At 39.9% G+C, this 27,246-nt stretch overlaps 1 protein-coding gene and 1 long non-coding RNA gene across 13 annotated transcripts in view; one reads left to right on the top strand and one right to left on the bottom strand.

Annotated features, from left to right (window-relative positions):
• Nucleotides 1–1,800: 1,800 nt before the first annotated feature.
• Nucleotides 1,801–13,250, bottom strand: LOC143441339 (uncharacterized). Its single transcript, XR_013108646.1, has 3 exons — nucleotides 13,213–13,250; nucleotides 10,910–10,943; nucleotides 1,801–2,854 (listed from the first exon to the last, which is right to left on the bottom strand). It is a non-coding gene; the product is annotated as an uncharacterized LOC143441339 (long non-coding RNA).
• Nucleotides 13,251–13,256: 6 nt separating this feature from the next.
• Atf2 (activating transcription factor 2) overlaps nucleotides 13,257–27,246 on the top strand; it is an 87,960-nt gene continuing 73,970 nt past the window's right edge. For 6 of the 12 annotated variants that reach the window (XM_034494811.2, XM_034494810.2, XM_034494802.2 and 3 more), the window contains exons 1-2: nucleotides 13,320–13,472; nucleotides 26,030–26,125. The gene's annotated coding sequence lies outside the window, so the exon portion shown is untranslated. Of the gene's footprint in view, nucleotides 13,473–19,776; nucleotides 19,986–26,029; nucleotides 26,126–27,246 lie in introns of all 12 variants that reach the window. The other 6 variants (XM_034494803.1, XM_034494807.1, XM_034494800.2 and 3 more) reach the window with 5 other exon arrangements.

Here is a 27,246-nt window from a genome sequence, read left to right as displayed (position 1 = left end):
ATGTCTCAAAGGCAGCCACATCACCAAAGCCCATCCCAGCACCTGGGACAGCTCACAAATCTGGAGCAGATTTACAAATCTGCAGATTTACCTTCCTGCTTAAGGAACTTTTCTATAGGTTAGAATGTTACAATCTCCAAGGAAACTGTTACTCAGAGGCCTTAGTCTAAGATGGTGCCCACGATAATTATAAAGAATCTTCAAAGGACCGGAGAGATGGCTTTGTGGATAAGAGCACTTATTACTGTTGCAGAGGACTAGAGTACTATTCCCAGCCCAAATATGGGGGTTCACAACTATAACTCCAGTTCCAGGGAATTTGAGCCCTCTTCTGACTTTTGCCCACACCAGGCACACATGGGGTGCACATATACACACAGGCAAAAAATTCATACACATAAGATTAATTTTTTTTAATTTTAAAAATAATTCTTAAAAAGAAAACCTTTAAAAGTAGTGTTGGGACCTTCCTAGATCTCTAGGGCCAGTCAGGAAAGGCAAGGGTGTCTATTCCCTAACTACTGAGTACTATTCCTGAGGAGAGAGACTTCACATGTGTTGAGGCCCAAGCTTGAGTCCCTGTTCGGGCGCCAAAATAATGTTGGGGTCCACACTAGCCCCACATTGGGGTGGCCAAAATAAATGTTGCAGCCCAGGCAAAATGTTGAGGCCCAGGCCGACCCACGTTTGGGCGGCCACTGTATCCTGGCCCAAGCTGCTGCTCTGGTCTGCGGGTCGGGGTTCAGCAAGAGCGAGGGTGAGGTCAGACTCAAAGAATGGAGACCAGACAGGGTGTGATTCAATCCCGTTTATTCTTCAGTCTCTCTTCCTCTAAGTGTCTCCTGTCTGATTCTCCCTCTATAGTCTGAATTCTGATCTGTTCTGTCTCTGCCTTTTATATGTCTCACTTCTAAGCCACGCCTTTTGGTCACACCTTTAATCATGCCCTTAGGTCTTGTCTCTAACTCTGATTTCTATACTTCTAAATCATACTCTTAAGTTACACACCTTTAATCTCACACACCTTTAATCTCACACACCTTTAATCTCAAGGTATCTAAACCAAGATTATCGGAGTGTGCTCAGCTGTTGTAGGCTATTGTAATCCAAATCTCATGTCAGGGTATATGGCTCAAGATGGCTGCAAAGCTGATAGCCGCTTTCTGCTAAAAGTCGGCCCCCAACACACATGTATACTGTCAATACTCAGAACAAGCCTGCAAAATTAGGAAAAATCAACCCATTTCCCAAATTATTTGGCCATTGTTTGGCAGTACCCAGATCCGAGTTCATGACTCCCTTGGTTTCAGAATGATGCTTGGATTTTCCATTTGATTAGGGATGCCAAAGAGAAATTGCTTTGGGAAAATAAAGAATTTTGATTTTTGTATAATCACGGTGATCCGCTCAATGCTCCAGCCCAGACCCGGATAATCACTTTAAGTATGAGATAGAATCTTACAAGTAGACTCGGTCCTGTATAGAGAGGACTAATGCAGTGTGCCTAAAAGCTGTGAATACAAGTTCAGAGCACAGGGTCTGAGAAGTGGCTCAGTTCAGAATGTGTTGCTGAGCCAACAACTGGCTCCACATTCAGCTCTTGGGAGAACTGGTACAGTGACTGTTATAAATAAGGACACTAAGAAAACCCACTTACATTTTTATTAGATATTTTCTTTATTTACATTTCAAATGTTATCCCCTTTCCCAGTTCCACCCCCCCCCCCCAGAATCCCCCTATCTCACCCCACTTCCCCTGCTTCTATGAGGGTGTTCCCCCACCCACCCACTTCTTCCCTGGCATTCCCCTACCCTGGGACATTGTATCTTCACAGGACCAAGGGCCTCTCCTCCCATTGATACCTGACAAGGCCATCCTCCACTTGCATTTTTTAAATTTATTTTATGTATATGAGTATTGGTACACTACAGCTGTCTTCAGACACACCGGAAGAGGGCATCAGATCCATTCCCAGAATGGATGGTTGTAAGCTACCATGTGGTTGCTGGGAATTGAACTCAGGACCTCTGGAAGAGCAGTCAGTACTCTTAACCACTGAGCCATCTTTCCAGCCCCCCTCCCCACTTGCATTTTTGATGTCTTCATTGTCATGGCTAATTGAGATTTATCAACAGGGATACAATTATTAAGATGGAATAGAGAGAGTAGAATAAGGCACATTATTTGAGAAAATGATGTTGAATCTCTTTGCAATAATTGTAGGATTTAATTTCATGGCATCTTCCTTGATGTCTTAGTTAGGGTTTTATTGCTGTGAATAGACACCATGACCAAGGCAATCCTTATAAGGACAACATTTAATTGGGGCTGGCTTACAGGTTCAGAGGTTCAGTTCAGTATCATCAAGGCAGGAACATGACAGCATCCAGGCAGGCATGGTACAGGAGGAGCTGAGAGTTCTACATCTTTATCTTCTGGCCTCTAAGAGAAGACTGACTTCCAGGTAGCTAGGGTGAGGGTCTTAAGCCCACACCCACAGTGGCACACCTACTCCAACTAGGCCACACGTCCTAATAGTGCTACTCCCTGGGCCAAGCATACACAAACCATCACACTTGGTATTTGTTCAGCTGAGCTTCTCTTGGCTGCTCCCAAACAGCATTCATTCAGTGCCCGTCAAAATTCTCTACAAGAGTTAACTCATGGTGACTTGAATTAGAAGCCAGTAGTGATTTGTCCAAAGAAAATGTGGAAAGATATTTAATGTATAAAATATATTATTTTACATTCATGAAAACTGAGTATTAAGGGCTAAGCATAGTGGCACACACTTTAATTTCAGCACCCAGAAGACAGGCAGGTGGATCTCTAGGAATTCCAGGTCAACTTTGTCTAAAAAAGAAAAAAAAATACAGCTTTTAGTCAAAAAATTTTAATACAGAAAGGGGATGGTAGAATTGAAATTTCTAAGATTTTTATTACAGAACTCATTCAATAATAAAATAATTTGGACACTAGCTAGTGAATACTTTTTCCTCCTTTAGATCAGTGGTTCTTAAATGTTAGTTGTGACCCCTTTGTGAGGTTTGAATAAAACCTTCACAGGGGTCACAGATCAGATATCCTGCATATCAGATATTTATATTACAACTTATAATAATAGAAATTACTGTTATGAAATAACAACAAAAATAATTTTATGGTTGGAGTCACCATAACATGTATTAAAGGGTCGCAGCATTAGGAAGGTTGAGAACCATGGGTTTAGATAGAGGTTTTATTTTTTAGTGAGAAATATTGAAAGCATCTTGTTTTCTTTGGGGGGATGGGTGGACGTATTGCTTTTTCAGAGGAGACCTAAGTACAATTCTCAGTTCCCTCATGATCACAACTACTTCTAACTCCACTTCCAAGGGATCCAATACCTACCATCTTCTGGTCTCTATGGGTACTGCACTCAGGTGCACAGACCCACATACACATATACATAATGTTGTTTTAGGATAGGATTTTATTATGTACCCCTGGCAGGCCTGGAACTTATTAGGTACACCAGACTGGCCTTGAACTCACAAAGCTCTGCCTGCCTGTGCCTCCCAAATGTTGGAATTAAAGGCATGTGCTATTATACCTGGCATAATTTTTTTAAGCAGCAGAACTTACTCCAGGTAGATAACTACAGAAATTGGTAACAAATTTGTAACAAGCCTAATTACCCCAGTTTTGTGAATTGCAACAATGTTGAGGATCATGTTAATTGTTATGAAGAGCAGAGAAGGTGAGCACTGGCAAAAGAAATAACAAAAATTCAGCAGTTAGAAGTACTGGCTATTCTTCCAGATGATCTGGGTTCAATTCCCAGCACTGACATGGCAGCTCAAAACTGTAACTCCAGTTCCAGGGGATACAACACCCTCACATAGACGTAAAACACCGAAGCATGGTAAAGTAAATAAATGAATCTTTTAAAAAATGTCAAGGAAGCTGTGGATAGAAAATGAACACATACGTTATTTAACTGAATGACCTGTAAAAGTGAATAAGGTCAGGAACAAGGGAAGACCATGAGGGAGAGAAACTAACAACTCAAAAGCCCTCGGCTTCAGTAAGATTGAAGAACCATTTCAGTGAGAGCTATAAGACGACCAAGAAATTTAGAACTTAGAACCTTAAGAAATGACTAAGATTTGACAAATTTGTGGTTACTGGCTATGTAGACAGTTTAGTGGATGAAATGCTTGCTGTGTACCCATGAGCGTCTGTCCTAGTCTGGTTTTTGTTGCTGTGACTAAAACCATGACCAAAAGCAACTTGGAGAGGAAAGAGTTTATTCAGCTTACAGTTGTAGTCTATCATAAATACACTGGATATGTTAGCCACACTTCAGGATAGGCCTCATGTCCGCCCAGTTCAATACAACTAACTCAATGGTGTTTTCATGCACTATTTGTCTTATACTGCTTTGTTTGGGCATTTTAAAATCTTAATAGTCTTTAACTTGTGTATTTAGGTTTCCACTTTCATGTTTCTGTGTGGACTTTTGGGTGGGGGTGTGTTTCTTGCTTTGGTTGTTTTTAAAGAGAGAAACAAAAGGCGTTGAGTTGAGTGGGTAAGAATGTGGAGAAGAATCTGCACAGGGACCTGGATACAGAGTGACAGAGAAAAACACCTGACACCAACCTTTGTCCTACACACACACACACACACACACACACACACACACACTGGTGAGTGAAAGACAGGCATATAATCACTACAGACATACATTAAAAAATACCCCCAAAATGTGTAGTGCTAAATTCAGCTATAAATACATGTCACTGACATGTTAATCTTCAAGTCACACTATATTGCAGTACTGCAATTCTCTCCATGTCATGACTCAGATTCCATAGCTTTCAACGTTGTCAATTCATTCACTGGAGACATTTTTTTCTCCCTGCACTGGAATGTATCCCTAGGCCAGTGATGCTCAAAGTGTGGTCTGATCTGATGACCTCTGGGTCTCAAAGGCCTTTCAGAAGATCAAGGGCTATGTTCCTTTTCACCTACCCCATGAGACCAAGTTTTCATTATATACTTCAAAATATGTCACAACTGACATCGTAGAGGCAGATGTGAGAATCCTTCTGCCTCTTATTAAGCATGACACAATAACTTACAAACATGAAAATGTGCCAGGTGTAGTGGCCCATGAGTCGAAGCAGGCAGAACTCTGTGAGCTTTCAATGCATAGTGAAACCCTCTCTTAAACAAATGAGAGTTTCTGGAAAATATGTGTTGTATATTATTAAGTGTTCAAAGACATCAAACCAAAAATGCAGAGAACCACTGATTTAATATCAGTGAGAAACATACTCTTAATATTTCATTTTCAACTTTGTAGACATCTCATTTACATTTTACTTAGAACTCTATAGAGAGGTACACACGCTTGGCTGGGTCTTTTAGATGCTGTTCAGCTCAGTTTTGTGAATTTTGTAACCCTATCTCTGTAGGTCACATTCTTTCAACTATTAATCTGTTTATACTTCCTAACCTGCTGCCTGGAAGAAATTGATTATTTTTTTCCACCTGAATGTCATAAATAAATGTTATCTCCTCTGAGAGATTTAGTAACTTAGACTTTTTTTCCCTCCAGGGAGTTTCAATACTGAAAAAAAAAAAAAAAAAAAAAAAAAAAAAAAAAAAAAAGCAATTGACCTAAGATCAAGAGAGACCCATAAACCAAAGACTCTTGGTTGGTCTTCCTGTTAGCATGAGCTAGCATTCTGCTTATGTTGGCAGAGACTCCCAAGGGAAACTATGGGTCTTGGCAACAGTGGCATTCAGTTAACACTTTCCAGCCATAGTGATTCCATTTCTTACATTTTAGTCCCAAGAACTGCATCCTTAAACAGCTACACAAGATTGGCTGGGTCTCTTGGCTTCTGGACAACTCAATATTATTCCCTCAAGTCTTGTATTTAGCAGAGAATTGGCAGATTTTCCTATCTCTCAAGATACCTAAAGTATCTGCTACTCTCAAACTTTCTGAAATAGTATAAAAAGTGAGTTTGTTACATTGCATGCTATCACATCTCTATTTGCACCATAGCACTTAATTTTTTTTTTTCCCATGAGGGCGGAGACAAACGGGACTGAGCAGGATTCAAACAGGCAGACAGAGAGCAGAGGGCCCGCGCCCTCTGAAGGCAGCCGCCTTAGCTGCTGTGCCACCGCTGGTTGGCTAGCACTTCATCTTTTAAAAGTTATTTTATTGGGAAAAGGAATCTTACTTAAATTGGGACTGGTAATGTACACCTTTAATCCCAGCACTTGGGAGGAAGAGGCAGGCGGATCTCTAGGTCTGAGGCTAGTCTAGTATAGATAATGAATTCCAGAACAACCAGACCTATATAGAGAGAGTGTCCTAGTTAGGGCTCCTATTGCTGGGAAGAGACATCATGACCATAGCAACTCTTATAAAGGAAGCATTTCATTGGAGTTGGCTTACATTTCAGTCTATTGTCATTAAAACAGGAAGCATGATGGCATGCAGGTAGAAATGTGCTGCAAAGAGAGCCAAGAGTTCTACATCTGGATTGGCAGGCGACAGGAAAAGAGAATGACACTGGGCTCGGCCTGGTGTGAGCATCTGAAACCTCAAAGCCCATCCCCTGGAGACACATTTCTTCCAACAAGGTCACACCTGCTAATAATGCCACTCCCTATGAGCCTATGGAGGCCATTTTCATTCAAACCACTACAGAGACCTTGTCTCAAAAAACAAAACATAAAATCATAACTTATGCAGCATGCCTCCATACAAGAGTCTTATTGCTGGGCTGCATTTCTGCCTTGCTGCTGGAGTGCCTGGAGGCACCAGCACATCCTGTAGGAGAGACAGAACACAGTCCATAATGGGGGTCCTCAGTCTGTTTTCCTGGGCGGGAAACAGCACAGTCTGGGATGATCGCTGTGTACTCAGAAGCTGCTGGTTGTTTCTCAGCCAGTAGCAGTGCCTAGAATGTTCATTCTTGAGAAGCACTGATGTTTTACAAGTAAATCACCTGGAGTTGGGAACAGGGGTCCCTGGTCCATGCTTCCCCTCAGGGCATCCACATGCCAAGCAGGAAGGGGAAGGTAGAGCCTGGGAATGGGGCAGAACTAGGTTTGATTCTGAGTGACTGCAAAGAGTGCAGAGAGGTTGGAAGAGAGAAGGTCTTATCTGGGATCCTCGACAGAGAGACAATCCTTGCCTGTCCAAACCTTTATTCGATGACAGATGTATACACCTTACACAGGGCGAACCAAGGATTAAATACCTTTTGTGGGAAAGAATGGCCGAAAAGGGAAGCTCATTGGCTGAACGATAGGCGCCTATCTCGTTATCATGGAGAACTCCAGGTTTGTATGCTACTTAACTGATTGCCATGGTACTCAGTGGTGTGTCATGTTCCAGAGCAGATAGAGTTAGGCAGAGAATTGGCTCCACTCCTACCATTCTCAATTCTGAGATTTATGGGGTTTAGACTAACTCAACCCAGTTCTTCTGACCGGTAGCACGGTCCACTTGCCCCACAGATAGTTTCTCCAGGAATGTAGTCTCAGCCAGGAGCAGTGCCTAGGATGTTCATTCTTGAGAAGCATTAATGCCTTACAAGTAAAGAGCTAGAGTATTGGATCGACAGTTTACCTAACAGGCTGTGTCCAAGGTAAGAAGGCCCCTGGAATGAACAGTGTATTAGTCTAAGAATCTAGGTGGGTCGGCAGGGACAGAGAGGCCTCCCTCAGTTTCTGGCATAAGGAATCATGGCTTTGGTGCTATATAGGCCTTAGGTTAACAGACAGACTTGTGGGGAACCATGAAGGACAGGTAATGGAATTGTTTTCTCAAACAGCTACACAAGGTTGGCTAGGTCTCTTAATTGTTCGGAAAGTCATTGTTGTTCTTCAGTATTTAAACTTCCCAGAGGCAAACTACCTATGTATCTCAGAGGAGATACATTATATCATTCAGGAGAGAAAAGTATACACTTTGCCAAGAATCAGGGCCAAGTTTTCTATGCCAGAAATAGTTCCATCCACTTGTATTGCTAACTTGAGAGTGTAGAATACGACAATCCCTCCATCTATCAGGTTAGATGGGAGACAAGAGGAGACACTGGTTGTCAAGGATAAAATCAAAGCTCTGAAGGTCCATTTTCCCTTGAGCTTCTCTCATAAGCTAACTGGTGTGATATGAAGATGAAGCATAGCCTTTTAATTTCCCCCACAATGTCATACAACATTAGCTACCGTTCTTTTAAGAAACCAAGGATTTGGTTTCACTTGGACAAGTCTATACTTATAACATTCGGAATAGAAGCCTCCATGGTGAAGACAGATCCTAATAGGTAATTCAAACATAAACATTTCAATAATGTGCCAGGAATCCCTGGGCCATCAGAGGATGGGAAAGACAATCTGCCATGATACGGAAGAGACTGGGATGTCTAAGGCCATGCTGTCTTTGTGTCACCTTAGACATTAGCCTAGTGGGCTTGGCCCCACTTTCTCCATACTTTCTATATCACATCATCTACATCTCACGTGACCCAACTGGCCAAGTCTAAGCTAATCCACTCTGCTAGGATGTACGTTGATACCATGAGAATGGGGACGCTTTTCCCAGGGGCTTGAAGTTAGCTGTATAAAACATACACAAGAGCCACTGGAATACTCTGTTTTGCTTAGCTAGACACACAAAACGTGTTTCATCAGTTAAATACCCCTCCCATGTATGTGTATGTGAGTACATACACCTTTTAGTAGACTTTTAAATGAGCAATAACAGACTAATAGATTAAAATAGCCCAGTCACAAGGCTGAAATAGCACACTCCATGACATCTAGAAAGTTTGAAAGCATTAACAGCTGATTCTTGTAGCATTTAGTAAAAGAGCACTTTTATGATAGAAATGAGTTTTCCCCAAACAACCTCTTCTTGTACCTAAGGGATGTTACTTTTGCTCAATAGCTGTGTTCCCTTTTTGTCTTAAAACAAATCATTGTTACCAGGTGATGGTGGTGGTGGCACACGCCTTTAATCAGCTGGATATCTGTGAATTGGAGGCCAGCCTGGTCTACAGATTGAGTCCAGGACAGCCAGGCGTCCACAGTGAAACCCTATTTCTAAAAACCAAAATGAAAAGATGTGGGGGTGAGGTGGAGAGATACTCAGCATTTAGGAGCACCAGCCACTCATTCCCAGCACCCACATGGCAGCCGACAACTGTCTGGAACTCCATACATACATGCAGGCAAAACACCAGTGCACATAAATTTTAAAAAATTATTGTTGCCGGGGGTTGGGGTGGGGGTGGGGGTGGGGGTGGGGGTGGGGTGGGGCGGTGGTGGTGGCGCACGCCTTTAATCCCAGCACTTGGGAGGCAGAAGCAATTGGATTTCTGAGTTCGAGGCCAGCCTGGTCTACAGAGTGAGTTCCAGGACAGCCAGGACTACACAGAGAAACCCTGTCTGGAAAAACCAAAAAAAAAAAAAAAAAAAAAAAAAAAAAAAAAAAATAATAATAATAATAATAAAATAAAAAATTATTGTTGGTTAGTAAATATATTTTGCATATAGGGACAAATATAACTTGATATTGGAACTCTCATCAGAAGAGATGTTCCTAAGGCATTTATACAAAAGGAGATAAAGACATTTCACACAGATAGTCCCTATATATCAAGTCACCAAGTAAGAAAAATGTAAAGAAAAACCACATGGAATAAAATGAAATACACGTTTTCAAACTGACAGCATTTCACTTCAAATTTCTTTAAATATTTTTATTTACATGTGTGTGCATGCATGTCTATGCCTGTGGGGAGTTGTGCGGGGGGAGGATCTCTCAAAGACCAGAAAAGTGTGTCAGATCCCTTAGAGCTGGTTACCAGTCCTTTTTGAGCCACCTGACAAGCTGTGATCTGGCCTTCGTGACACAGCAACCATGGCTCTTACCCATAGATCCATCTCTCTCTCCAGCTTTTGTACCAAGTTCTTAAAGGAGACTAACTCTCTTTGGAGATGAGGTAGATACATGTATGCAACAATACAAACATGAAAATAGGGCCCTACAGGAAGCTCCCTGCATTTGTAACCAAAGGTTGCAGAGAATTTTACAGCAGATGGGAATCTGAGAGGGAGAATGGGAAGCATAACATTTTATTAGGCTGGAAACAGAGTTGCTGGTACATGGGATCAGAAGTGAAAACAGTAATTATCCTCATTTAGCATGTTTCCATTTGTAGAAAAGCTAGGGTAAAAGAGTTGTTCTAGCACGGAGGTAAGGAAGCGTCTCTGTGTACGGCTGTCCTGCCAACTCGCCTAGTCAAGAGCACTCTTGCACTGGATTTGTTCTCCACTTAGATCTCCTCTGGTTTTTTTTTTTTTTTTTTTTTTTTTTTTTTCCCTCTCACTTTAGGTGTCTTTAAAGAGTTAGCTAAAACTTAAAGTTCAAAACAAAGCAAAAAACCACATTCCTTGCTTATATAAAAGAATTCTGAAAATATTTTCCTTAGAATAACATGTTCCTCTAGTACACGTTAGGCCTCAAACCCAGGACAAATAACTGAGGAGCCTATTTAACTTACCAAAGTCGACCTGGCCACCAGGTTTTCAGTATCCCCCAGTCCCTACCTGCTAAAGATTTTGGCTGGATTATTTAGGGAATGGCAGCCCTTCCTGAGACTGGAGACATTTAGGGTAGGAGAGCTGGGTTTGAGATCTAAGTGTACCAGATGTAGATAATGAATTACTTGGTAGCAGAAAATTTAATGCCAAAGCTACTGTCACTTGAGATGAAAATAAATCAATCTGCAGACAAGAATTTCAATTTTTACCTAGGTGGTGGTGGTGGACACCTATAATCCCAGCAGAGGCAGAGACAGACAGACCTCTGTTAGTTCAAGGCTCACCTACCTGGTCTACAGAGCAAATTCCAGGACAGTCAGGACTACATAGTGAAAAACAGAAACAGACAAAAAGTTTTTTTTTTAACACATATGGTGGAAAAGCAATGTAAAACTCAATTCTAACCAACTTAAAGTTCTTTTGAAATGCCTTAACAGTTTTAGGTTGTTTTTTTTTTTTTTTTTCTCCCCTCAAAATAGATATTGTTGGATGGAGGAAAGTAGCATTTTAGTGAAAGTTTTCTGGACCTAGAAATTTATGAACTGGCAGTCCTACATTTTTGTCTGTCATCCTTTCAACCAGTAATCTGAGCAGCTGACATCTTGCTGATATGATTAGTGTTTAAATATACTAACATTACTGCAGTATTACTAAGATTACAGGATGGTACTTCATTCTAACTTCAGAACCAACACTGTTAATATCTGGTTTCTTTCCAGTTTCTCAAGTAATTAATCTAGTTTTAAAGGAAGATTGAGTTGGCTCACATACATGTATACGGGCCAGGAACCTATTAAAAGGTCTAGTGACATTACAACTTCACTTTCATGGTAGACATCATTCTTAGACTGCAGGCTCATTAACTCTCAGACACTATTTCCAACAAACTTACAATTTTGTACTTTATGTAAATATACAAATTGTATTCATAAATCTAAATTAGAAATAAGCATTTAACAAATGGAAAAGCATAGTAAAAAAAAGGCTTGCTTTTTAAAAAATAGTGCAGGATTTCACAGGCACCTTAATCACATTTTGCAACTTGTACATATTTATTGGACAATCAACATCCCTAAAATAAACACCAAAATCTTCACTGGGCGTAAGTTTGTTTAGGAGTGTACCTGAACCAGCTATAGAACTGTAAAGGTCTGTCTCTTTTGTTCTCATTACACTAATCAGTCGATCTTTCTTCTTGCCCCCAGTTTTAAGGACATTATTTTGTGTCTATGAGCGTTTGCCTGCATGAACGCATCTATGTGCACCACATGCCCACGGAGGCTGGAATAGGTTGTACAATCGCCCTGTTTCTGAGTAGCCACGTGGTGATAGGAAACTAAACTTGGGTCCTCTGCAAGAGTAGCAAGCACTCCTAACCATTGAGCCATCTCTCCATGTCTTCCCCGTTTTTTGTTGAAACCTACTTCCTACATTAACAGACATTTCTTTGGCATTACAATTTACAAAGCGAAAGGAAAATATTGTGGGAAGAATGCCACTTCTCTGCTGGGTTCTCATTGGCGTCCTTTAGTTCTCTTTAAAACATTAATACTAATTTCTTAAGCTTTAAAAGAATGAAACGATCCTATTGAAATTAATAATTTTTAATTAAATAATTTTTATTTTATGTGCATTGGTGCGTTGTCAGGACCCCTGTAAGTGGAGATATAGACCGGTGTGGACTGCATGTGGGTGCTGGGAATTGAACCCAAGTCCTCTGGAAGAGCAGCAGTGTTCTTAACCGCTGAGACATCTCTCCAGTCCCTGAAATTAGTATTTTTATATGTAACTAAGTAAAGGGAAATTTGATAGAAGAAAGCCCCATAATTCCAAGAATTTTACTCCAGGAAAAAGATCGTGGCTTTGTTTTTAAAATATGGTGACATGGGGGTGGAAGACGGTGTATTTCCTTTTGATTATTGCCTTTAACATACTCATATGTAATGTAATATACTATGTCCTTGACGCAGGGTGGGGGCTCCAGGTCTGGCTTAGTAAAATCCGAACAAAGACCCCTCTGAGGAAAGATTTCTTTTTTTTTTCTACGCAGGGCTGACTTATTTTGCTTCAGTCCGCACACGGGGGCGGGGGTGATGACTGGCAAACCCCCTGCTCTCCAAAACCTTAAGCGTAGCTCCCCAGCTCTGGTTTCTGGGTACTCGGAGGGTGGTCCAGAAGCGCGTCTCCCTTCATATTTCCACATCCCTAACGAGGCCGGAAACCAATATGATGGAGACACCAGGAGCCAAGACTGGGTTCCTTTAGGTTCCCCCGACCTCACCTTTCTTCTCTCACACAGCCCACGCCCTCCTGCTCCCTCCACCACCACCTGGGCGCGCGCGCCCCAGATCCGGTCCCGCCTCCCGTGCCCGCCTCCCCAAGGCTGCCAATCACAGCTTTCTGCAGTTCCCTGGTTACAGAAACAACGGTCCTTGAGCGCCTTGGCCACGCCCCTTTGGAACTGCTTCCCGCCTTTCATGCTCTTCGCCCAATCACTAGCGTCCGAGTGTTCTTTGGTTCCCGCCTCCCTGCCCCCGCCCTCCTAAAGATTCCCCCCCCCTTTTTTCTTCTGTACGACGGCGTCACCTGACCTGCAGGCGCTCCCTCGGTGGAAAGCAGGAAGGGGCGTGTGCGTGAAGGGGAGGGGCGCGAGAAGAAAGCGGCGGGGATGCCGGGAGTGGGGCGGGGAGAAGGCTTGTCAGTCGGATCTCGCGAGAGAGGACGGAAGCCTGTGGGAGCCCGTGGCCTTTAAAGTGCGATTCAGCCCTTTCCTCCGGGGCTAGTTTGTAAACACGGCTGGGCTCCGGGCTCGCGGGTGGCTGAAAGGACCATGAATTAGTGACCTGGAAAGGTGAGTGATGGCGAAAGGACCACAGGTTTGGAGGTTGTAGGGATGCAGAGGAAGAAGGTGCTAACATGGCGACGTCGCTGCCTGTAGTCCCCACCCCCCGCCTCCCACCCCTTTTGCGCCCCTGCTGTGGACCCCAACCTTCCGGACGGCTGTAGCCGCGCCGTCGCCTCTGGCCTGGCGGACCGACCGGACCGTTAGGTAACGCGCTGCGGCTCCGGCCCCTCCCTCGCGCGCTTTCCCAAGGCTGAACAAGAAGGAATAACGGCTCCTCTTAGACCCCTCCCTCCGACTTATCCTCTTGTGTGGTCACTTGAGAGGTCCCCGGGGTGCTCTCCGGATCCGCCCATCTGACGGGGAGACCCCCGCCTCGGGTCCTTGATCGGGCCGCCAAGAAGGCCCACGCTGGGCTCCCCACCGGGACTCGGGACTCGGGCGATTGAGGACCGCGGGGTTTGCGATGATGCGGTGAAGGATTGGGGAACCGGACTGAAAATCTATCCGGGGTCTCTGGCCTCGGTGTAATGTGATGGAGCCAATGGTATGGAGAACCTGGGACCTGGTGGTCTTGGCCTTTTCTGTCCTTTCTGCCACCCTCACACTCCCGCCACCCCCCCATTTTTGCAGGTGGGGCGGGGCTGAGGTGTGGGTGCAGGTTGATTCTGCTATTCCCCCCCCCCCCATTTACTTCGACGAGTGTTCTGCAGAGCTTTTGTAGGGAGATAAGCTGTGCCTTTTATTACCCCAGGGACAAGGAAGAGAGGTAGGGAGGGAGGGATGTGTGTACGTCTCCCCGTGGTGCTCACTCATTGAAGCAGACCTTGGAGGAGGTGGGAACTATTTTTATGCACATAGGTAATATAAAATTGTCTCTTCTTAATGGGGAGTCTTAGAACTGAGGAGGTCGAGTAAAACTACCACCAATATAATGGAGTAAAAGGAATTACTCATGATAGATCCCTAGGCTTGTTGACTAATAACCTAGATTATCTTGTGGAAGTCACAGTTTCTTGGGGATTATAAATTATGAACAGGTCCACACCACATACATGTAATGCTATATTTAAAATCTGACCAAACACTGACTATTCTGAGCTCATTTTGTCCTGTTTGAAGGAATTCTTAACCCTTGGCCATTGTCAAGTAATAACCCTTCCAGGAATACTACTCATTCAGGGCCAGATGACCTGGGTCTCTTGCACCCAAACTGTAAGACTTTATAAAAGCTTATTTGAAAACAATTAACTCTAGATGACTTCCTGAAATAGAATCTTGTATTTAAATTTGCTAAACCTATTTGAAGAATCCCTGCAATAAACTTTTTTCAAAAGTATAGAACTATTTTGTGGATCATGCTAAAAACATATCCTATATAAGTCAAGAAAGTTAAGTACATGGATCTTTAAGGTCATCAATATTTGAGTGATAATTAAGCTTCTAGGTCTTAAAAATCATTAATAAATAATTGGAGAGATGTTTTCATGTGTATTTAAAATTTTAAAGCTATATTGTTTTGAAATGATACTTTTCACTAAATATTTCATGACTAACATTAAGTCAAGAAATCTAGGGTTTTGTTTTTTTTTTTAATTTTTAAGAAATCTTGAAAACTTGAGTTTTAATTATTTATCTATAATCTCCTAATCAATTATATTGCTAGATCTGGTAAATAGTTTTAACTTACATGCTGTTTCCACTCATTTTTGCCTTAAGGCTCTTTCAATATGTGTTTCTGTGAACTGGTATTACTTTCTTTTGTTACTCATACTGAAATGCCCTTAGAAAATCTTTCATATGTAAAGCAAAATATTTACTGGAACCCTCCTTGATTAGAAGTCAATGAAAATAATTGGATAATTCAACTGACCTGTATGAAAATTAATACATATAATACTCCCTGTATTAACTTGTAGCCTATAAAACCAACTGTCATGCTGGGCAGTGATGGCGCATGCCTTTAATCCCAGCATGTGGGAGGCAGAGGCAGGTGGATTTCTGAGTTCGAGGCCAGCCTGGTCTACAGAGTGAGTTCCAGGACAGCTAGGGCTATACAGAGAAACCCTGTCTCGGGGGAAAAAAAACCCCAAACAAACAAACAAACAACAACAAAAAAAAACCCACCTGTCATTATATAGTCAATAGTTTAACATTTTGTGTCTATCTTTTATAGTCACGTCTACTTCTTTAGACTGAAATTTTGCCTGACATGCAGACAAGGCATTTTTTTAAGATTTACTTATTTTTGTGTTTTGCTTCTATATATGTATATGCACCACTTATGAGCAGTGCCCTTAGAGGACATCTTACATCCTGAATCCCTAAAACTAGAGTTACAGATTATTATGAGCCACCATGTGGGTGCTGGGAACCTATCTAAGCTCCTCTGCAAGAGCAACAGGTACTGTTAGCTGCTGAGCCATCGCTCCTGCCCTTTGTTTGCTTTTTACCCATGCTAGGAAAGCTCTTTTTATTTTGTTGTTTCCAGACATGGTTTCTCTCTGTAGTTTGGCTGTCCTGCAACTTGCTTATAGACCAGGCTGGCCTCTACCTCACAGAGATCCTGCCTACCTCTGCCTCTGAGCACTGGGACTAAAGGCGTGCTCTTTTTTATGAGGTATGTATGCATCCTCAGAATCTTTATATGTAATTTGTTTTTTATTTTCACAGCTGTGTGTGTCTGTCTGCTTGTCTGCCTTCTTGCCTGTGTGGATAATGGCATATTTATGGAAATTAAAGGACACCATTGAGGAGTAAATGTTCTCTTTACACCACAGGGGTTCTGAGGATGGAACCCTGGTCAGCAGGCTCAGTGGCAAGTGCATTGCCCACTGGACCATCCCATTAGCCCTAATGTAACTCTAATGTTAAAGAAATAGTGGGCACTATCACTTTTTTTTGTCTGTGGGGAGAAAGTGCAGAAAAACACTTTCTTTGTTCTGTTTCTCAAAGTTAAAAAGTTAAAATTAAGGTATCATTTCATAGAAAATGGAAGAATCCATGAGTCTTAAGGCCATTGGTAATTGTAATTACATGTTTTATATTATATAGATATGAAATATACAATTATAAACTTGTATGTGATATATATGTCTTCTCATTTTTTTAAATTGACAAACCTAAAACTGATATATTTTCATTTTAAGATAAAGTCTATAATGCTTACTTTCTTCTTTTTGGCATTTTGGTAATTATAAAAGGATTTAAATGTTCTTTTTGTTACAGTATATGTGTATAATATGCCTGTATTGGTGTGTACATGCCACAACTTAGTTTGGCGGTCTGAACAATTTTATGGAGGTAGTTCTTTCTTTCTACCTTACAAGGGTTATGGGTATTGAACTCAGGTTGTCAGGTTTGCATGGCAAGTGCCATGCAAAGTGCCAGGTTTGCTGGCTGAGCCGTATCACTGCTTCTAAAATAATAATTATTATTTCTATTTCTTCTCTTCCTCCTCTTGCTCCTCTGGTTGGGGAAACAAAAGGCAGTGTGAGTGTATCTTCAGGGTTTAGGTATATTTACCCGGGTCCATATCTTAACTGGTAATTGTCAACCTTTCCCTACATTAATACCCAAGAAATTAAAAAAAAAAAAAAAAACAAAAAAAAAAAACAAAAAAAAAACAAAACCACTTGAAATATAGTAGTGAGTGATTTGTTACCATAAGACCCTTGAGAAGTTTCTTAGAGAAACAGAATAATTGTACTTGGCAAATTAGTAAATGGACTTGGGTTAATTTTAGTAATATATGTTTACATTCATCTATACCATTTGCTGTTCTTTTTTAGTTGTTGTTATTTTTTTGTTTTTGTTTGTTTGAGACAGGTTTCTCTGTGTAGTCCTGGTTGTTTTGGAACTCACTATGTAGCTGTGAGATGTCAGACGGTCTCAGACTCAAAGATCTGCTTGCTTCTGCCTCCTGAGTGCTGGGATTTAAGGCATGCACCACTTTTGAGGTGGTTTGTTTGTTTGTTTGTTTGTTTGTTTGTTTGTTTTTTAAGATTTATTTATTCTATTTATGAGTACACTGTAGCTGTCTACAGACACACCAGAGAAGTGCATCAGATTCCATTACAGACAGATGGTTGTGAGCCACCATGTGGTTACTGGGAATTGAACTCAGGACTCTGGAAGAGTAGTCAGTGTTCTTAACTACTGAGCCATCTCTCCAACCCCACCACTTTTGATTTTTAAGTATGTTCTCTAAAATGTTTTCATTTTGTCTAGTGGAACTTTGCATTCCAGTTTTCTATCTTTACTCAGTTTTACCTTTTCTACCATTATAGTTTTTTATTATATAAGCTTTGTGATGTTTGATGGTTATGTACAGTTAACCAAGTCACTTAAGCCACTTAATAAATTTCTTGACATTAAATGCCTAAATGAAAAAAAAAAAAAACTGATTTAAATTTTCGCTATTTATTTGAGATAGGATGTCACTCTGTAATCCAGGCTGCTGGACCTCATGGACTCAGACCCATGGCAGTCTTGTAACAGCCTCCCAAGTCCTGGGATTTCAGTCATCAGCCACTCTGTTATTTAAATTTGAAGACAGGAGCTCCTTGTGTAGCTTGCTCTGCTTTTTTTTTTTCTTTCTGATTTTAACATTGAATTAATGAGCATGTTTTTGTTTTTTTGAGACAGTGTTTCACTGTGTGTGTAGTCCTGTATTCTGTTGTCTAAACTTTGTAGTATTTGCTACCATTTTCTTCCTTTGAGTTGACTCTATAAGGTAATAAACTCAATGGAGTTACTAATCAGAGGATATAAATATTTGTGGAGTTGCCAGGACTTTTGCTTTCTTCCAGAAAAGAGGTAGGATCACACTGGTGTTTTATTGTGAGTGTGCTACTTTTGCCATCATTTTGTTAACTTGGTGGTTATGATTCTCAATATGATGTCATTACTTGACTGGGAGTTATTAATGGAAAAAAGTTATATTGCTTAGTAGCTTCAAAATTATAATATAGTTGACCGTATAATTTTATAGTTATGAACAATGACCTCTGTACTGGGACAAATAGTTATATTTTCTGCCAATTCCCTGTTTCTCTTACAATAGCTTAATAATATCACTGCTTAAATTTTGTATCCTTTGCTCATTGAATTTATTAGTTTTAATTTATGGGCTACTTTCTGAATTACAGATTTCAAGAAATTACTAATTCTTTTTTTTTTTTTTTTTTTTTTTTTGAGACAGAGTTTCTCTGTGTAGTCCTGGCTGTCTGGAACTCACTCTGTAGACCAGGCTGGCCTCGAACTCAGAAATCCGCCTGCCTCTGCCTTTTTTTTTTTTTTTTTTTTTTGGTTTTTTTTTTCTTCGAGACAGGGTTTCTCTGTATAGCCTTGGCTGACCTGGAACTCACTCTGTAGACCAGGCTGGCCTCGAACTCAGAAATCCGCCTGCCTCTGCCTCCCAAGTGCTGGGATTAAAGGCGTGCGCCACCACTGCCCGGCTCTCTGCCTTCTTTTTTAAGGAATTACTACTAGATTTTCTTTCATGTATTCTTCTGGCACAATGAATGTAGTTATAGGGTAGTTGTTAGTACTCAAATTGTGAGTCAAATTGGTTTTTGTGCCTCACTTTCTCTTCCTGCCAACAGAGTTTCTCTGTATTGCCCTAGTTGTTTTATAAGTCACTCTGTAGACCAGGCTGTCCTCAAACTTGAAGATCTACCTGTCTTTGCCTCCTGAGCACTGGAATGAAAGGCATGATCTACCCCTGGTATCTCAGTTTTCTTTAAGGAGAACAAACACTTAACCTTGTACTCATTTGACTAATGTATATCAGTGCTCACAGCTTCATCAGGGACTTGTTGCTTACTCAAGGCGTGTTATGGTGTTTACTATGAAAGTTCATTCAGAAATTTTCATCTCCTATAGTCCCTCTAGGCATGCTTATGATGACTTGAAAACAGTTCAACCGTCATTTATTTGGTAGTTCGGTAACAAATTTGGATTTTCCCTAGGAATTTATAATTTGTGGTAGAACTTACATCAGGATTTCCATAAACAAATTTCAGAAAATATTATTTTGCTCCCTATGCACTCTTCCCCTGTCAGACTGACCTTTTCATGTTATAGTGTAGCATATACATATTTTGAGATTATAAAAATTGATGTCACTGTTTTTACCAATCTCATCATCAACATTCTAGTGAGACCTTTCACATCATCTTTTGATGAAATTAAAATAAGACAGTTATATTTGTTCTTTTGAAGTCCTTATCAAGAATTTAGTTAACACGGTTATACCATCATTCTCAGTCACAATGTTAAAAGTTGTTGGTGTTTTTTTATCCCTTGTCAGGTATGGGTTTTAAAAGATTTATTTATTTCTACATTATGCATGTGAGTGCTCTGTCTACATGTATATATACTTGCATGCCAGAAGAGGGCATCAGATCCCAGGAGAGATGGTTGTGAGCCACCATGTGGTTGCTGGGAATTGAACTCAGGACCTCTGGAAGAGCAGATGGTGTTCTCAACCGCTGAACCATCTTTCCAGCTCCCTATCAGGTATGTTTTAGTGGTGAAAAATAAATATTGGTTGGATTGGGCTTTCAGTTTCTTGAACTTGAATATACTTTTGAGGAGAGAAATCTGTGTGTGTGGTGTACCTACACATCTCTGAGAGTATTATGGTTGTACATTCACATGTCTGGAGGCCTGGCACATTTTGAGTGTTTGCCTGGATTAGTTTCTACCTTAATTTTTAAGTTTTTATTACTGTTATTTTTGTGAGTATATTTTTTGTGCATGTGCATGATGTGTGTCTTTGGGCATGTATATCTTGACACATGTGTGGATATCAGGATAGTTCTGTGGAATCGGTTCTCTCTGTCTACATTTGCATGGGTTATAAGGTTCAAACTCAGGTCATCAAGCTTGTGCAGCAAGTACCTTTACCCACTTAGCCTGTCCTGCACATTAGTTTTTGAAATGGAGTCTTTTACTAAACCTGGAGCTCATTGATTCAGTGAGGCCAGCTGGTGAAGGAGCTCTAGAGAGCCACCTTATTCCTCTCCCCAAAGTACACATTCACATTTCTGTTCTTGGCCTGGCTTTTATGTGGGTGCCGGGAATCAAACCCAGTTCATCATGTTTGTATGTTAAGTAACTATGCTGACAGCCATTTCTCTAGCTTCTGAATAATTCTAATTCTCTTTCCTCCTCCTCCTCCTCCTCCTCCTCTTCCTCCTCCTCCTCTTCCTCCTCCTCCTCTTCCTCCTCCTCCTCCTCCTCCTCCTCCTCCTCTTCCTCCTCCTCCTCTTCCTCCTCCTCTTCCTCCTCCTCCTCCTCCTCCTCCTCCTCCTCTTCTTCTTCCTCTTCTTCCTCCCCTCCTCTTCCTCCTCCTCCTTCTTCTTCTTTTTTTAAGTGTGCTTGTATGTGTATGGTGTGTGTATGCATAAACCAGACATTGTAGTACAGGTATATAATCTCAGCAGTGGGAAAGGAGAGGCAGATAGAGCTGAAGTTTATTAATCTTGATGACATAGCAAGTTCTAGGCGACCCTAGGTCATTTGAGATTTTACTTCCCAAAACAAAATACAACTTTGGCTGACTTAGAACTCACTAAAGAGATTGTTTTATTTTGTCTCCCAAGTGTGGAGGCTAAAGGGATATGCCACCATATCTGACCTCCAAAACGTTTATATTTAAAAAACTAAAATTTTAGTTAGGGGAAGAGAGTAAATGTATTTTACTCACATGTTTTGAGCAAAAGTAATATTGTAAACATTATTTTATATAAATTATTCTATTACCAAATCTAAAACCAAGTTATTAGTAAACCTTCATCTACTAATCTACTACTGTTCATATTTGTCACTGTTAGTCTGTGAATTTTGTGAAACCTGAACTTACCTACTTAACCCAGGGATCAGTGGGTTTGGGAATAATTTAAAATAAAGTTTAACTTTAAAAATAACCTAATTTGTTTTCAGTTTTTTGTTTTGTTTTGTTTTGTTTTGAGATAGGGTCTCACTATGTAGATCTGGTTAGCCTAGAATTCACTATGTAAGTCAGGCTGATTTTCCCCTCCTAGAGATCTGCCTTTCTGTGCCTTCTGACTGCTGAAATTAAAGATATTGTATCCAGTATTATTATTGTTTTAAAAAAATAGTTTACATACTGATTTCTTGTGTTGCTTTTTGCTTCTCATCAACTTTGAGATCAAAGCTTCAGTATAGGTTGATGACAATATGCCTGAAAACCATCTGTTATATGTTGTGAGTAGAGAAAAAAATTAAAAACTACTGCTTCCCTCATTGAGGCTGGAAATAACATTTCTCATTTTTGAGTTTAATTCCTGTCTATTGATGAACTAAGCATTCTATATCCATTACATGCAAGGATAATATCAAAACCATAAACTAAAGATCAGTTTAACTCTCACAGAAGATTTTGGCATTATATGTATACTGTTCAGTTTCTAGCCATAAAAATAAAGTATGATTTAGTGTTAAGCATTAGGAAAATGTATTATTTAAAGTCAAAGTAAAATGCAGTGTAACTTACAAACTTACATACATTTAATACTGTTTGAGTTAATGCCCTAGTTTGTATTTTACACATTATTATTACTATTATTAGTATTTTTGAGAGGGTGTGGGTTTTTTTGTGTTTGTTTGTTTGTTTGTTTGTTTGTTTGTTTTTAAGGTAGGGTTTCTCTGTGAAGCTCTAGCTGTCCTGGAACTTGGTCTGTAGAGCAAGCTGGCCTTGAACTCTGTGTTTGAGTTCCACCTGCCTCTACCTCCAAAGTGCTGGGATTAAAGGAGTGAATCACTCAGCCACATTATTTTAATTCTTTTTGATATTCATCAAGTTCATTGACAGATCATTGTAAAATCATAGTATTTAAATTTTCCTAATAAGGGAACCTAAAGATACTTTAAACATTGAATGGGTAATAACTTGTTTTTAGGTTATAGCTATAGGTTTTTAGACTTGTAGATTTAGATTTGTTAGGAATATTTTGCTATTCCCAGGGTAGTTCTAAGATCATCTTGTACTTTGTGGTACTTATGAAGACACAAGGAAATTGTGACACAGAAAACTCTCTGCCTATTTATGTTGCTGCTTCCCTTAAATGACATTGTAAGAGAGCACAGGTCCATCCTTCTGGTACCCTAACATTTTTGTTCACTATAAGGATTTTCCATTACCAATTTATAAATTACCATATATTTAACATCTGAAGATAGTACAAAGTTATTTTTGTAGGTCAGGAAGTTTAGATTGCCTCATCTGGGTCCTCTGGGAGCACTCTACTTTAGCTAAATCATAAAAATATATTTAATAAGAAAGTTCTGTATGATATTTAAATGTGTGTATAGATTATGTAGTGTTTAAAAGTAATCTCTAGTTCAATCCTGTTGTCACAGATGACCAGATTTTATTGTATGTTTGGAGTCCTAAAGCCAAAATCAATGTGTTGACAGTGTTATGTGCAGTTTGAAGTCTCTGGGGAAGAATCCACTTCAAGATCATTCACCTTGTTGGTTCACTCCTCCCTCTTCTGTTGCTTCCCACCTGCCCAGGGCTGCTCTTCATATGGGGAAGCTGAAGTACTACTTTCCTTGTGGCCATCTCTGGCAATGGCAGATCCAGGTTCTCTATTTCTAATCCTGCTGAATTCTCTTCCTGGATGAATGTCTTACTCTGAATGGCTCAGTGATGCTCTAGATTGACTCACTTGGATGGATGCCTGAGGACATTTTGTTTTGGGATCTGTAATCTCTATATACCTGCACAGTTCCTTTTTCTTTTAATAGGACCTATTCACAGGTTCCAGGAATTAGAGCCATCTACTACAAATTGACTCCTTAAACTTTATTGTAAGTTTAAATCACTGAAGAATTTAATTTCTGTTTTTGTTTGTTTGTTTACAATACATCTTGATCTGAAGGCAGCAGGAATGAACTGAGCTACTAGACCTACCTTGAACAACTTGTTTTTGTTTTTCGAGACAGGGTTTCTCTTTGTAGTCCTGGCTGTCCTGGAACTCACTCTGTAGACCAGGCTGGCCTCGAACTCAAGAAATCCACTTGCCTCTGCCTCCCAAGTGCTGGGATCAAAGGCGTGCACCACCACTGCCCGATGAACTTCTAAGATCTCACAGCCCACCCCCTAGTAACACACTTCCTGCAACAAGGCCCTACCTTCCAATAGTGCCACTTCCTATGAATTAAACATTCAAACACAGGAGTCTGTAGGAACCATTCCTATTCAAACCACCACATCTAACTTCTCAATTTTAAAATTTCTTTTCTTAATTTTCATGGAACTCCCTCTTAGGACCATGAGTTTTCAGATAGTATTCCAAAAGTGGAAGAAGTAGTCATTAAGTAAGAAATACTGTTTTTATTATTAACTACAGAGCTACCTGAATTCCAAACATTATTGAACACAGGACAAGATAATATATATATATATTTTCCTTTTTAACATTACAAGGCTGGGCAGATTTGGGATAAGAGAGGAGTATGGGGGGCATTTCTCTTTTTGAAAAGCATGAAAATGAGGACTCAGGGAAAAAGGCAAGTTGAAGACTGTGAGAAACTAAGTATCCTTTGGAGAGTTTTCATATACTATTCATTAAGATAAAGCCTTTTAAGGTTGTGCCTTTGTAAAGTTGCCCCAAACCTGTTTACATAGTATCTTCATACCTGCATACCACTCAGGACTTCTCTTGGATATATAAGACTCTTGAGTTTGTGACTAAGAAAAGATTGGTTCCTCTTTAACAATGATGTCTATCCCTTGGGCTTTGTGTTCTGGTAGTGTTTAACTCTCTGTAGAGTGCTTACTAAGTTGGCAGTACTGGTAGCTTTGTGTGGAGATATTGCCTCTTCCTATAGGTTACTTAGATCCAGTGTAAGAAATAAACAGAAATGGGTAATATTGGTAAAGGCGAGATTCCCTACATCTGTGCCTTCCAAGCTTTAATAAAAGGTATTATTTTTATGTTTATCAAAGTCTAGATGATTATGGATAAGTCAAGCTGTAAAGGACAAGTATGGCTACTTAACCTTGTTGCTTTAAGTGATAATTGCCTTGCTATGTTTCAAGATGCTAGTTCTAGTTTTTTGTGACCAACTGCTGAAATAAGAATATAAACATCTGTATGCAGATAGGCAGACCTAAAGCCATGCTTGTAAAAATGAATATTTCTTTGAAAAACAAATAGTCTGCAAGAATCTATCTCTGCCTGAAATACGTGAGCATTTTTCTAATACCATCACACAGAGCCAATTTATAAGACCAATCTGCAGGTGACAGAGGAAGAAGGGACAATTATAAATACCAGAATAGCATTGTAAGAGCAAAGAAAAATGAATTGTACTTTGGAAGAGTAGGCTTATATAGACCATCCACAAAAGTGTCCATAGGGTTGCTGTTCCATTTAGAGCCATATTTTGCATTTGTGTTGCTAAATATCCCCTTTGAGTCCTTTCTTCATAAAGAACAGTTTCTCATTTAAAACTTGTTTCTTCCAGTTTCTAGTTTCCGGTTTTTCACTTTTAAGTTATTAAACATTAAGAAACCTTCACTGATCCTAAAGGAAAGTGTTGTTCTTCTTTCTAGTAGTCTGTAATTAGAAATCTCCCAGATTCTTATGTGGTTTGATAATGAGGGTTAATTTACAAGGTAATGGTACAGGAATATTTATTTCCTTTTGAACATCATGCGTGGGAAATCATTATCTTTTCCTAACATAGTTGATAGCTGAACCTTCTGCAAAGTTCTTACCTATCTCACCTTATCTAGTACTTATTTAATGGATCTGTGTGATAATTTATAAGTTTTGTGGATTGCCTGTAAGAGTTTACTTTCAGCTGGGCAGCCTCCCTGCCATTTTTGACCAATTGTGACTAAGTTCTGTCCCATAGAATGTGAGTAGAATTTTCCTTTGGAGTTTCAGAAGAGCCCCTAAAGAGAAGCCATTATTCATTTATCTTTCCCTTGCTGCCTGGTACACAGCTGTGATGGCTAGAATTTTAACATTTGTTACACACCTTTAAGGAAAGGGAATTATGATAATATCAGGGCAGCAGAGAGCCCTGAGTCTCTTATGATTATGGTTCTGGGATGCTGTGTTTATATGAAATGATTAAATCACAGAACAATACAAGATTTCTAAGATGCATGTGAGAAACATCAAGCTGTTTCCACATAAGAGGCACTTTTAAACTAGGGTCCATAGATTTTACTGTGTAACAACATAAAAAATATTAATTTTCACTCTGAACATTTTGATGCTTAGATTCGACTCTGACATTTCACCTGTTATCTATCCTTCAGGTATATGCTGCTAAAAAATCTCGTTTTCTTCCTTTTACCATAGTTCTATTGTCTTTCCTCCATCCTTAAAATTGTTTATAACTGGGGGTGGTAATGTGTTGGCAATTTCCGGGCTATATGGTGAACATCTTTTTGAAACATTTGGTATTTTGGGAGAAATTTTATTTTATATAATAGGAAATAGGCAAGATTTAAATATAAAATGTATATCAAACAGTTTAAGTTTATTCTCTTCTGCTTTTCTCCTTTTCTCTAGAGACACTAGATGGCAACTTGGGAAGTATTACTTGCTTAGCAAGAGCTTAGAGATTCCTGTTAACAGAGTAAAACTCATGGCCCACCAGCTACAAAGGTAAGAGAATTTGAATTTCTCCCCCCTCCTCTATCTGTGTGTGTGTGTGTGTGTGTGTGAATGAATGCATATTCATATCATGAGTATGCATATATGTTGAGGCCTGAGGCCTATGTCAAGTGTCTTTCTCATTTGTTTTCATTCTCTCTCTCTGAAAGAGAGAAAGAGAGAGAAATAAAAGGTTTCGCTATGTATCTTGTGAAGCTCTGGCTGTCCTGGAACTCACTCTATATCCAGCTCAGAGATTCAGCAGCCTCTGCCTCCTGAGCGCTGGGATTAAAGGCATGTACCACCACTACCTTTTTGAGACAAGATCTTTCACTATACCTGGTACTACTGATTCAACTAGCCTGACTGACCAGCAAGTCCCAGGGTCTCTTTAGCCTTTTTTTTCATAAGTTCTGAAGATCTCTTCAGGTTTGTACAGAAAGCACTTTACCAACTGTGCCATCTCTCAAAGTAAAGCTTTGAATGTAAAATTGTTCTTTTCATATCATAATAGTTGGTCTCTAATGAAAATAATAGTTGTTTCTGTGTGGCAGTTCTCAAACACTAGTAACCTATATTGATAGTGTTCAGTGGGGATGGAGGCCAGATCTGGAGGGTTAGTAAATTTAGAAATTCCCTTTGGGAGATAGGATGTGAAAACACAGGAATACTTAAATTCTTTAATTTTTCTTAATCCAAAAGTTTCTAAACTTACTTAGCTTTTAAGCAAAGAGTCCAAAAATAAAAGTCCTTATTACCTAAAAAATTTTAATTGTAGTAACAAGTTAATCTAGAAAGTGTTTTATAGGTTGCAGAATCACTTGGACAAAAAGTTGGTTTTCCTGTGGCTATGTAAACGTATTTGCTTTGGAATTATTGAAGCTTATTTTCATGTTTGTTGCCAGCCAATCCAGAAACATCAAGTTGAAGGTGCATAGTTTGTCATTCATACCTTTTTAAACATGTACATGCCAACTACAAATGTGTTAGAGAAATGAAGTGTGGTGATTCAAAAATATTACAAATATGTAAACCATTTACTGTTTATGTAGTCCTAAAAATGGAAGAAAAATAACAATGTAATGAAGACAGTCTGGTTTGCAGAATCTCTCTAGATATGGTAAATTAATGAT

This window comes from Arvicanthis niloticus, chromosome 2 (assembly GCF_011762505.2).
Source record: "Arvicanthis niloticus isolate mArvNil1 chromosome 2, mArvNil1.pat.X, whole genome shotgun sequence".
Classification (NCBI taxonomy): Eukaryota; Metazoa; Chordata; class Mammalia; order Rodentia; family Muridae; genus Arvicanthis; species Arvicanthis niloticus.
The sequence above is the reverse complement of the archived record's forward strand: the minus strand, read 5'-3'. Positions and strand labels throughout refer to the sequence as shown.